Source organism: Crassostrea angulata, chromosome 8 (assembly GCF_025612915.1).
Source record: "Crassostrea angulata isolate pt1a10 chromosome 8, ASM2561291v2, whole genome shotgun sequence".
Taxonomy (NCBI): domain Eukaryota; kingdom Metazoa; phylum Mollusca; class Bivalvia; order Ostreida; family Ostreidae; genus Magallana; species Magallana angulata.
The window spans coordinates 12,530,501-12,541,518 of record NC_069118.1 but is presented as its reverse complement, the minus strand read 5'-3'; the positions used below and the strand labels follow the sequence as shown (position 1 = coordinate 12,541,518).

General features: G+C 30.5%; 1 long non-coding RNA gene across 1 annotated transcript; it reads left to right on the top strand.

The window, feature by feature from the left end:
• The first annotated feature begins 7,049 nt into the window (after nucleotides 1-7,049).
• On the top strand, nucleotides 7,050-9,890 carry LOC128160511 (uncharacterized). Its single transcript, XR_008240296.1, has 2 exons — nucleotides 7,050-7,263; nucleotides 8,220-9,890. It is a non-coding gene; the product is annotated as an uncharacterized LOC128160511 (long non-coding RNA).
• Nucleotides 9,891-11,018: the final 1,128 nt, after the last annotated feature.

Genomic DNA, 11,018 nt, shown 5'->3' with positions numbered 1-11,018 from the left:
CTTTAAAGTTACCAAAGAACTCCTTAAAATGCTAGCCAAACGGTCAAATTATATTGATCAATAAATGAAATTTAATGAATAAAAAATTATTTTGTCAAACAGATTGTATAAAAGTACATATGAACCGCATCAGCATTTTTATTATGTGTGTATATATGATAAATTCATCGATCATGATGTAAAAAACCATACAATATTAATTGTTTACTGTCCTCATTACCCATTTACATTATCCAGTTGATCCTTGGTCTGTCATCTTCTGAATGTGAAATTTACGTTTGTTATGCTCGCGCACCTTTACAAGTGACGTAGAAAAAATGTCATCTGTAATTAAGTTATTCTGTTTACCATTTTTTCTTCTCATTATATTTCTTTCCCTCTATTAAATTGCATTGGTTGATTTGAGTAATATTTACGCATAACACAGAAGACCCATTCACCAAATCTGGGGCGTATGAATACATTCAGAATTCATTCAGTATTTCTCGAAGAACATTAACTGACTTTTCTCGCGACTTCAAACCGGATCACGGCCTGATGTCATGCTAACGCTGATTAATATTTCATTGATGTAATATATTTTGACGGTTAAAATGAATTCAAGTGAATAATTTCTAAGTGTATCAAGTTACTCTTATTTATTTAATCACAGAAAAAAAGAACATATTGTGTTATTAGAATTTAAAACGATGTATTCTATTTTTGTCAGCATGATTTGGCTGTTCCAATGGCTCTTCTCTTAAGGTGGCTCTATACACCACTTTTTGATGACGCAGTACGCAAAAAAGTAAATCTGGAAACATGCATTTCCGGTACTGGCTGATTTAAACTGAGGTGAATTGTATGGGAACCGCTATTTTGAAAAATTTGTTAAATGGATAGATTTAATTTGATAATTGGAAAATTCATTACTTACAAGTAATGTGGTATGTGACACCTTCACGTTGTGTGGTATTATTTATCGAAATAAACAATAAAATCAAGTATAAATTTTTAAAGAGTTTCTTTAGCATCATCGAAATGTTACACCGTAGCGCAGTGGGTTAGTGGGTTCACTACAAATCAGTAGGTCATGAGTTCGATTCCCATCGAGAACAATAAATTTTTTAACTTTCCAAAAATTTCTAAAACGTATTTTTTGGTTGAATACCGTGAAAGAAAATTCTAAACAGGTGAAAATATTTCAATTATAATATACTTTAATGCACATTAATATCGACACCTAACGGGGATGAGAGGGTTGCTTTGAATTTCTCTCAGGTTGGGATACATAAATCCTATTAGCCTAGTCAATGTTCCCCTTTATTTATTTGACTTAGTTTTGCACTAAAGCGAATATATTCACTTATACAGGGCAAAGTCTACAATGAAATATGCATGTATTTATCATTCCAACATTATATTTAGGAAATTTTCTTCAACTCAGAAATGAAAAGTCCCCAAGGTGTTTGGGCCTTGGGACTTAGGAACGATAACCCTTACATGAGGAACTTTCATACCAAATAAAATTTAAAATATTTTTTGTGTTTATTTGCAATTGTTTTCATTCAATTTTTTATTTCACATTTATTAAAATACATTTTCTTATAACATCAAGCAACTTTTTCAGATGATTTGTCTACAGAGTAAGAAAATATGATAAAATATGTTTTGGGGAAATACTAAAAAAAATTGCAATAATAACATTTTTGAATGTTAAGAAGTGTTATATTTTTTTTTATGTGTCCGAAGGAAATATCCATTATATGACAAAATAATTTCTCTCAATTTGTTGATAGCTGTCTTTTAAAAAAATATTTTACAAAAACACGAAAAAACATTAAAAAATTCTTTAAAAATACCTATAGTATCCCTATCGTCATTTTAATATTTGATAAGTATATGTTTTGTGGTCTTCTATTGAAAATTGGAATAAACTGTGGGTGTATAGAGCCACCTTAATTTCGCATTACTCGTTAAATAAGTCAGAGCTTTTAAAAAACAAATCATATTTACGGGAAAGAAATAAATGTTTAAAAACGTAAATATAAGCATTGAATCATTATTTTTTGAAAGATGTGGTCTCATAACTACAACGGTGTGTGCAAACAATTTATCATAACACGCTAGTGCGCGTTATTTAATTTGTATGAACACACCGTTGCAGTTATGAGACCACATTTTTCAAAAAATAATGATTTAATGCCTAAATAATTGGTTATTCACATTTTATAATATTTTATGACTTTGTGGCATAGTGTCTATATGAAAATATATTTGGTTATATGAATATTCTGCTATTGAGTAAATGTGAATACGTAATAAAAAAAAACTTAATGTGATCTCAACTTGCAAATGACACATGCACGATTTGATGTTTACCAGTTTTTGTAAAGAGTAACACACTGACATGTTAATGATAAACGAAGGAATAACGAAGCGCATATACACATTTATGGTTGGGGAGACAAATTTTTGAATAACTTCCATCAGACTGGTGAATTAAATTTTGAGCTTTACAATCTATACAATCATTTAGTAAAAATAAAATATTTTGTATTCTTCGTTTATTGATAAAGTTTAATTTTGGGAATTTTAAGAACAAGTCTATTTTTCTTACTTTTGTCATTTTTTTACATTTGCAGATCCAATTACTTTCCTGCCTAACTTCTATAATATTTCTGTTGTACATATGTTCTTTCCATAATCGTTAACAATACGTTTTATATACAATTTTTCCCTTTTTATCCAGTCAATCAAGCACAAAATGTTTCTTTTGAAAAATAAAATAAATCTGTATGACTAAATTTATATTCGATTCGTGCGACATAACATCAACATCAACATATCAATGCTTTCGAAAAGAGTAAAAAGAGTAAAAGCAAACAGTCATGTAATATAAAACTTATGATTTTTTTTTCGTTAACATTCAATGGATGTCCATGTAGCGCAGTTGACAATCATTTGCATCCCACCGCTGCAACCCGAGTTCGAAACCCGTGATAGACAGTGGTTGTATATGAAAATGTATGGTGTAAACCCGTTTGAACTTTTGCCTCTAGTTGAATAACGCATTTTATTTTGGCTTTCAAAAGTAAGAAAATGATAACGTCATCTTTACATATTACAAGTGCTTCGTAATATAAAGGTAAGTTAATCTATACAATATTTTAGTTTTTTAAAAATGGGTTGCATCGTGTTTCATCGTAATATAAAGTTTAGTAAAAGCATTTTACACCTTACAGTTGTTTTACAAAAGAATTGCTTAAAAAACAAAGTGAGTATTTAAAATGAGTTATTCTTCCCTAGATGTGTACTAGTTTTGAGATGCATTTAAATTTACCAACAAAAATGTGCATTCTAAATTTATTAAATATTTCATTGAGATGGCGTTGCTTGAAATGATCAACATTTCTGTGTTAGAGATACATAACTGAAACCGATGATTTGTGTTCGACTCCATGATTGTGCATATTGTGATGCGTATACTGTACCTAATTCTGCAAACATTAATTTACTTTGTCCAAATGACCAGTTATATGAACCAAAACTTTCGAATTCGTAAAAATAATCTGTTTTCCGGAATAAATAGGCCAAGCAAATGTTTGGACTTTAATTTGTTTTAATCCGACAATGCTTGGTAATAAATGGAATCACTAAAACAACGAAAGGGGCAGACAACTTTGAGTTACACTGTACGTCCAAGAAAATGTAGATTAAAGCCCAAATTCGGTACACCTTGTCAAAACCAGTTACATGTACAGTTTGTCGGAAAAAGTTTATCCTCACTTCTTCTATCAGCCAAGATGCATTTATTTGCAGTGTTTTCTTTTAGAAAAACAGAATCTTAATTATACAACTTTCTTGTTTGACATGGTTAATAATTCCTGCTTTATTTAAGTGATGCAAATTCCATCTGCTCAGCTGTCTGGCTTAAAACAAATAATTTAGACATGTCAACCATTCTCATACTCACAAGAATGACGGTCCCGATAACAATAGCTTTGGGATTCGATGTGAAGTGTTAAGATCTGTCGCCATCCAAAAAAAATGCAATGCAATTTAGATTTCAGTTGTAGTGAAAAGAGGATCGAACGATTTCAGATGACTTGTCCAGATTTCTGTTGAAGTGAAAAGAGAAACGTTCCTCAAATTCTTTGTGAAGATTTCTGTTGAAGTGAAAAGAGGAACGTTCCTCAGATGAAATATAGAGATTTAGTTTAGGTAAATAGTAAGGTTTCTCTGATGCTTCATAAGTTTTTATAAGAATAAGAGGAACTTTACTCATTTTAAATGTCTGTGTAATGCATTTAAATGTCAATGATTCAGGAAAATACCATGGACTTTGACTTGTAAAGGCTTATTTTTGGCAAAAATGGGTGTAAATGGATGCAGATATGAAAAACGGGGTCGAAAAAAAAGGAATTTTGATTTTCCCTTATTGATTTGGATTGTGTTATTAGTTTTCCTTATACAAAAAGTGACTCAAATCAAAAATACTTTACAATAAAAACAAACTGGACAAAATGCGATCGACAGTTGACAATCAAACATCATTTTTTTTTAATTCGACGAAAAAAATAAATCTTTGACGAATGGCAAAAATAAGTTGAACTCTGCTGAAATGCGGAAACTGGGTAAAATGAATGTAGTAGCAGTGTTCTATAAAATTGAAAATGAACTCACACTCGCTTTGAATCACAAAAAAGCTCTTAAATCTCTTATGAAAAACGTAATTGAGCGTCTCACAGCTTTGGAACAAGATACGAGTACGCCAGGTAAAACAACAATTTGGCAGTTAAAGTTTGCTCAATTTTAAACATTTAAAGCTGAGTAAGTTCATAAGTTATCGTGATAATTTACCTTTTTTCCCGACTACCGCCATAACAGTTTTCGATTTCTATTGTTTCGCTCGCTGCTACACACCCCCTATATATGTATAAGACCGAGAGCTCCATTAAAGGGACATGGTCACGATTTTGGTAAAAACCATCTTTCCGGTTTTAATGTTTACAGTGCTTCAGTAAAGCATTTTTAACAGGCAACCAAAATTTGAGTGTCATTTGTTGAGTTATATGCGAGTTACTGAGCTTACAATTCTTTGCTATGTTAACAAAGCTTTTGTTTACATTTTGAATTTTGAAGTGAAAATTCCAGTTTTAGACCTGAAATGAATATGTTGAACGTTGGGAACTTTCTATTTATATCTATTTGTTCTAGAAGATAAAGAAATCAGATTGAAAAAGATTTTTTACAGGCATATTAATATTGAACCTATGTAAATATAAAACAAGTTACTAAGAAAGATTTATTAGCCCTGTATCTAGTTTATAACTCTACGACTGACTCTCAAATTTCATTTGATCATTAGAAATGCATTTCTTAATCATTGTTAATAATAAAAATAGAACATTTGAATTTGACCAAAATCGTTACCATGTCCCTTTAATGTTTCACCGCATACAGGAATTTTATTCATCCGAACATGTCGCACTGGCCTGGACAATTTATAAATTTGAAAACTGCATTTTGAAGAAATTATAGACAAACACTTCCCTGGTACGATACACTAAATGAAAAATGAAACAAAACTGAACGAAATACACATACTGTATATTAAAATTCAACTCGACCATTGTATAACATTTCCCGTGTCATACTGTTTTGTCATCGCATACGCGCAAACCACAAACTGTAGAAACAGGTTTTTTAATGTAGACACTGATGAAAACGACACCAGTGACCACGCTGTTAGTAAGTCGGGCTTTACAAGAAAAGGGTGCTTATGGCATTTTTTCCACATTTTAAGATATTTACAAAATTGAATTAAGCACATCTCAAAGTTGTCAAATCTAAAATTTTATGGCTATACCACACCTCGCAGCCTTATTAGCATAATCGGAACCTTTCTGGTTTTTACATTCACGAAAGAATGAAAAACCCCGAGAAAGTCAAAACTTCGTATATCTCGGGATTTTAACGAGACCAGTCTAATAGTCGTGAAAATCGAGAGAGGAGTTTGAATGGAAAAAGTAAATAAAAGTTTTTGTTTCTTATATTGGCAAGCTTTTAAATTATTTAAAGTTGCAGAACAATTGTTTATTAATGTGAAGTCGAAGTTTGGGGTGATTAGCCTTATCTCGTTTAATTTTGTTCAGCATGAAACAGTCTGAACAGCAATCCTCGATTTTGTCAACAATCTAAAACGTGCTAAGGAGTAGTCATTCGTCGGTAAGAACATACTTACTTACATTGTTAAACTACTCAAAAACTCTTTTAAAAGCCTACAATGCATTAAGTCTAGTACACATGTTACAAAAATGTCGATAATTAATGGTCGTTGTGAAATGTGACTTAAAAGACATGTTTTAGTATGAAATGTGTATGCAGGTGTATTATAGTCAGTTTTTACACATATTGTTACGTAGCATACGTTAAAAAAATATTGTATGTTTTTCCTAGAATATTGAGTTTGTGTCAATCATGCTTTCAGTCATTTCCATACAGAATTTCCTCGACACGTACAATGTACACTGTACATGTGGTTTTGATATCTGTATCTCATTCAAACTGCACTGTTAACTTTATGTATTATTTATCTATTACAGATGAGAGTGTTTATGATTCAAGGGTCTGCATTTGTTATGTAAATATAACATTATACGATTGAGAGTATGAGAGAGAGATAGACTCAGAGAGAGAGAGAGTGTGTGTGTGTGTGTGTGTGTGTGTGTGTGTGTGTGTGTGTGTGTGTGTGTGTGTGTGTGTGTGTGTGTGTGTGTGTGTGTGTGTGTGTGTGTGTGTGTGTGTGTGTGTGTGTGTGTGTGATTACAGTGTACATGTAATTGTTATTGATTGCCTTGCTTCCATGAACCATATATATATTTCAATAATGCCACATTGCACTAGAAATATTGCTGACAAAGATGTTGAGAGAGAGAGAGAGAGAGAGAGAGAGAGAGAGAGAGAGAGAGTATGAAAAGCCATAACAAATTTTATAGTAATATGTCACTTCCCACTTAATGAGTTGTTATAGCTGTTATCATGGTAATGTTTTGACCATTCTCAGATACTGCATGTGCCCATAAAAAAGTGTAATCTAGGACACACCCTTTTGTTTTGATAATGACAGCATTTAGCTTTGTAATGATAGCTAGTGTATCTTTTTTCTTCTAATCTACAGATTTACCTGCGGCTTCCAGATGATATGAAGATCGGGAATATAGAAAATAATGTCAATTTGATATTGCTAATGACCCAGTCATGTCTGCTGAATCCCAGAAGGTACTTCTTTGTCATGTAATAAACTTACGACTTGTTTTCCATATGTAGATATATTTGGTTTAAGCTGATTGAAAGCCAAGCAAGGTCATCTAAATAGCTACAATGTCTTGTGTAAAAGGGAAAGGTTTATCTGGGCATCTTGTTGCAAATCTGCTTCATTATCTGTATTTTAAGGGGTGGGAACCTCTGAAAGGAATACCAGGAGTTTGAAAATATTATAAACTTTAAGATGTGTTTTACACTCTCTGACAAAAATGGGATTTGCAGAAATCCCATGAATTTCTTATGCTGGAAATACGTTTTTCAGATTAGTTTTTGTTATTGACGCAATCATATTTTGGTGTACATAGAATGTTGATAGTTGAAACTCATACAGACAATCATATTTTACACAAGAGTTACATAAGTGTTTATGACTTTGATCTTTGTTCAATATATTTAATAACTTTCTGTCCACTGGATATCTAAATATCTTTGAAGTTACACCATTGAAGTTACACATTCATTACATTTATCATGTGTGTGCAGAATTGATTGAGCCAGGTTTCCTGATGTTGTCATATAAGTGATACATTGTACTGCTTTAAAAAGTATATATCACTTGTGACTTACTCGTATATTAGTACATATTTCATTTGTAAAATTATTTGACAAATTTAAAGTGTTTTGTAGTACTGAAATGTTTTTATGGCTTTTAAAATTACTGAAAGTACATGCACATGATGCAACTATCTTTTGACGCTGTATATATAACAAAAAGAAACTGTCAGCTGGGTTTAAAATTAGTGGCAAAATGATGTAATACATGTATGTACAATATTAGAAAAAATTACATTGTTAGTAATTGCACATTCCATAACTTCATTGAATATATACATGTAAGTATTTGATGACTGCACAATGTTTGCAAAAATTAGATATAATTCTCTTAACACTTTATGTTTATTCTATTTTAGTTTCCAGACCATGACATTAATGAATATTTCTTGAATGGAATGCATGAGGATTAGAATGGAACCTTATTCTGCCTTTTTACCAACTCACACCATCTTTTTCAAGATTTATGGAGCCAACCACAGAAGAATTTGTTCTATACACATCATTCATGACATTCTTATTTATGTTGCATAACTTTAAATGTTACTGGATGAATTGTGTTCACATAATGAATACCAGCAAACTTTTTATCGAGTGCACTTAATTTGTATTTTTCCTACCCATCCATCTAACATATGTTTTTATATAACATATTCATATACATGTAACATTTTTGGAAACAGCTATTTTTTTTTAAATTGGAATTTAGCCTTACTATTTTATACAAGTTTTTATTTAAAGGGACTTGGACACGATTTTAGATCAAAATTTTGTTTTCAATTTCTTTATGCATAAAATGATTTACTTGCACATTTTGAATAATTGACCATAATTTGAATGTTAGAAGTCAAGTTATAAGAGAGATACAGGGTTAAGAATTTATTGTTATGTAAAAAAAGCTCGAGTCTTATGTTTGTTTACAAATAATATAACGTATGAAATTACCACTTCTTTGAGAAAAGGATTCATAGAAAAGAAGGTAAACTGATTCGATGTGATCATAAATAATATTATTAATAGAAAAAAGCAACATTTGAATGAAACTTACACCAATAAAACACATATGTAAATAATAACCAAATTCGCGCTTTGTTTACAAAACAAAGAATATTTAATTCTTTATCTTTCTTTTAACTCAGTATTTGACTTTCAAATTTTGACAAAGTATTAAAAATACCCATATCAACCATTCTAAATATTGAAAATGGAAATATAAAATTTTGAATTTTAAGCTCAAGGTCAAATCGTGTCTAAGTCCCTTTAATATACTCTTTTGTATACAAACAGAACAAAAATACTTAGTTACAATGGGAAACGGACATAATATATATAAAAGTGTCTGATAAAAGTATAGGTCTTGTTCATGAACAGAAGAAATTGACAGAAAAATATTCAGTTTTAGCCATGAAATACAAGTATTAATATTTTTTAAGAATATTATTTAATCTAAATAGTTTTAAAAGTTTTTTTTTTCCTTTATTCCAATGTTTGGAAACAAATCCAATATATAATTAAAATTGCTGTACAGTATATCCTATTGATTCCTATAATATATCACTTTAGTTTCTTGAACAGCATGTTTATTACTTTTTTTTTCTTAAAATGATGTATACAAGGTCATTAATTTATTTTCATTATATTCAACTGGATACAAATAGGCCTTCTGCAACCTTTTCATTGTTTAAATGGTATGGAGTTTTAATTATCTTTCATATGAAAAATGACATCCAAATCTTAAATTGCTGCACATTTTATCCTATCCATCTAATTTATCACTTTATTTATGTTGAACTTCGTGTCTATTAGTATTATGATTTTTTTTAGAATGATATATGCAATTTCATTAATTTATTTTTCATTTTAAGAAAATTCATTTAAAAAAAGATCTCTTACAACCTGGGTATTTTTTTTCAGTTTACATAACACAGTGTATTAATTGAATGTAGTTGTGTAGATTTATACATGTACCTACAAGCAATATACATTTAATATTCACCAGGTACATGTACCAGCCTACTATATTTGATAAACAAATGTACTTCTTTCATGCCTTTTTCATGCCTTTTACTCATTGTTATATGTATTATTTATAATTAAAATACTTTGAAAACTTTTCTCAATTTATTTATTTTAATAAGATTAAGAAATGGACTATAGTTAATGCACGTTTTCAAGAATTGTCTCTCTTGGGGACAATAATGAATGCTCCCCAGGGTTCATGACCCTGAATATTGAGTAGGCTGTGAGGTGTGTATACGCTAATTCTAAGTAGAGTTTTTTCCAATTAGAGTGATGCTATTTCATAAGGAAAATCACGACGTCGTGTTTCACATACGCAACGTCAAAAGTTTTTTAAGTAAAGGTTATCAATCATTACTGTGAATTAGTCATTTAATAAACGTAAAATACAGCACTTTGTTATCAGAATCTTATCACATTGTTGCATATAGTTATATTCTTGCATCTATGTTATTCATTTATTTTAAAAACAAAGGTTTGTTTTTATTGTTTTTTTTTAAATCATAAATACCCCAGTAAAATGTTTCTACTGACAGCGTAGTTGTCTGCCAGTGAAAAGCGATTTTTCAAAAAAAAGAAAAAAAGGAACGGCGGTTGTTTAGTTTCAGTTTCTTTTGGGATATCAACGAGAAACCATTAAGTGGAGTAATATATGTGAACGTATTTCATGTACATAAACACTGTCGTTTCCATATAAACAATGAATAGCTAACACAGATTAGTCGCTTTTGTTTTTTTAAATAAACAATTGCAACATATACGATTTTCGTGACATTATTAAATATGTCATCTTTTAGACTTGAACTTTTAAAACAATATCAGAAGTCCCGTATCGTACAATTGTTTTAATCATGATCCATTGTACAATTATACATGTAGTAGCAGCATTGAACTATTCTTTTGAAGTTTTAGAAATTGTTTCAGAAGTAACTAGACTTTAACCTGTGCATTCACAGATAAACACAATTAAAAAAGTAGTTAATCGACCACCGCCGGGATCATGCCCTTTACACCACCTTTTCTGTTCAAAAGATTTTTCCATTCGACTTTATGCAGAATTTATGGAAAAGAGTGCCCTTTCCCTGGATCGGATGGTATTCACCCCCTTCCAATACTGATAAATTTCACATAATACAAAA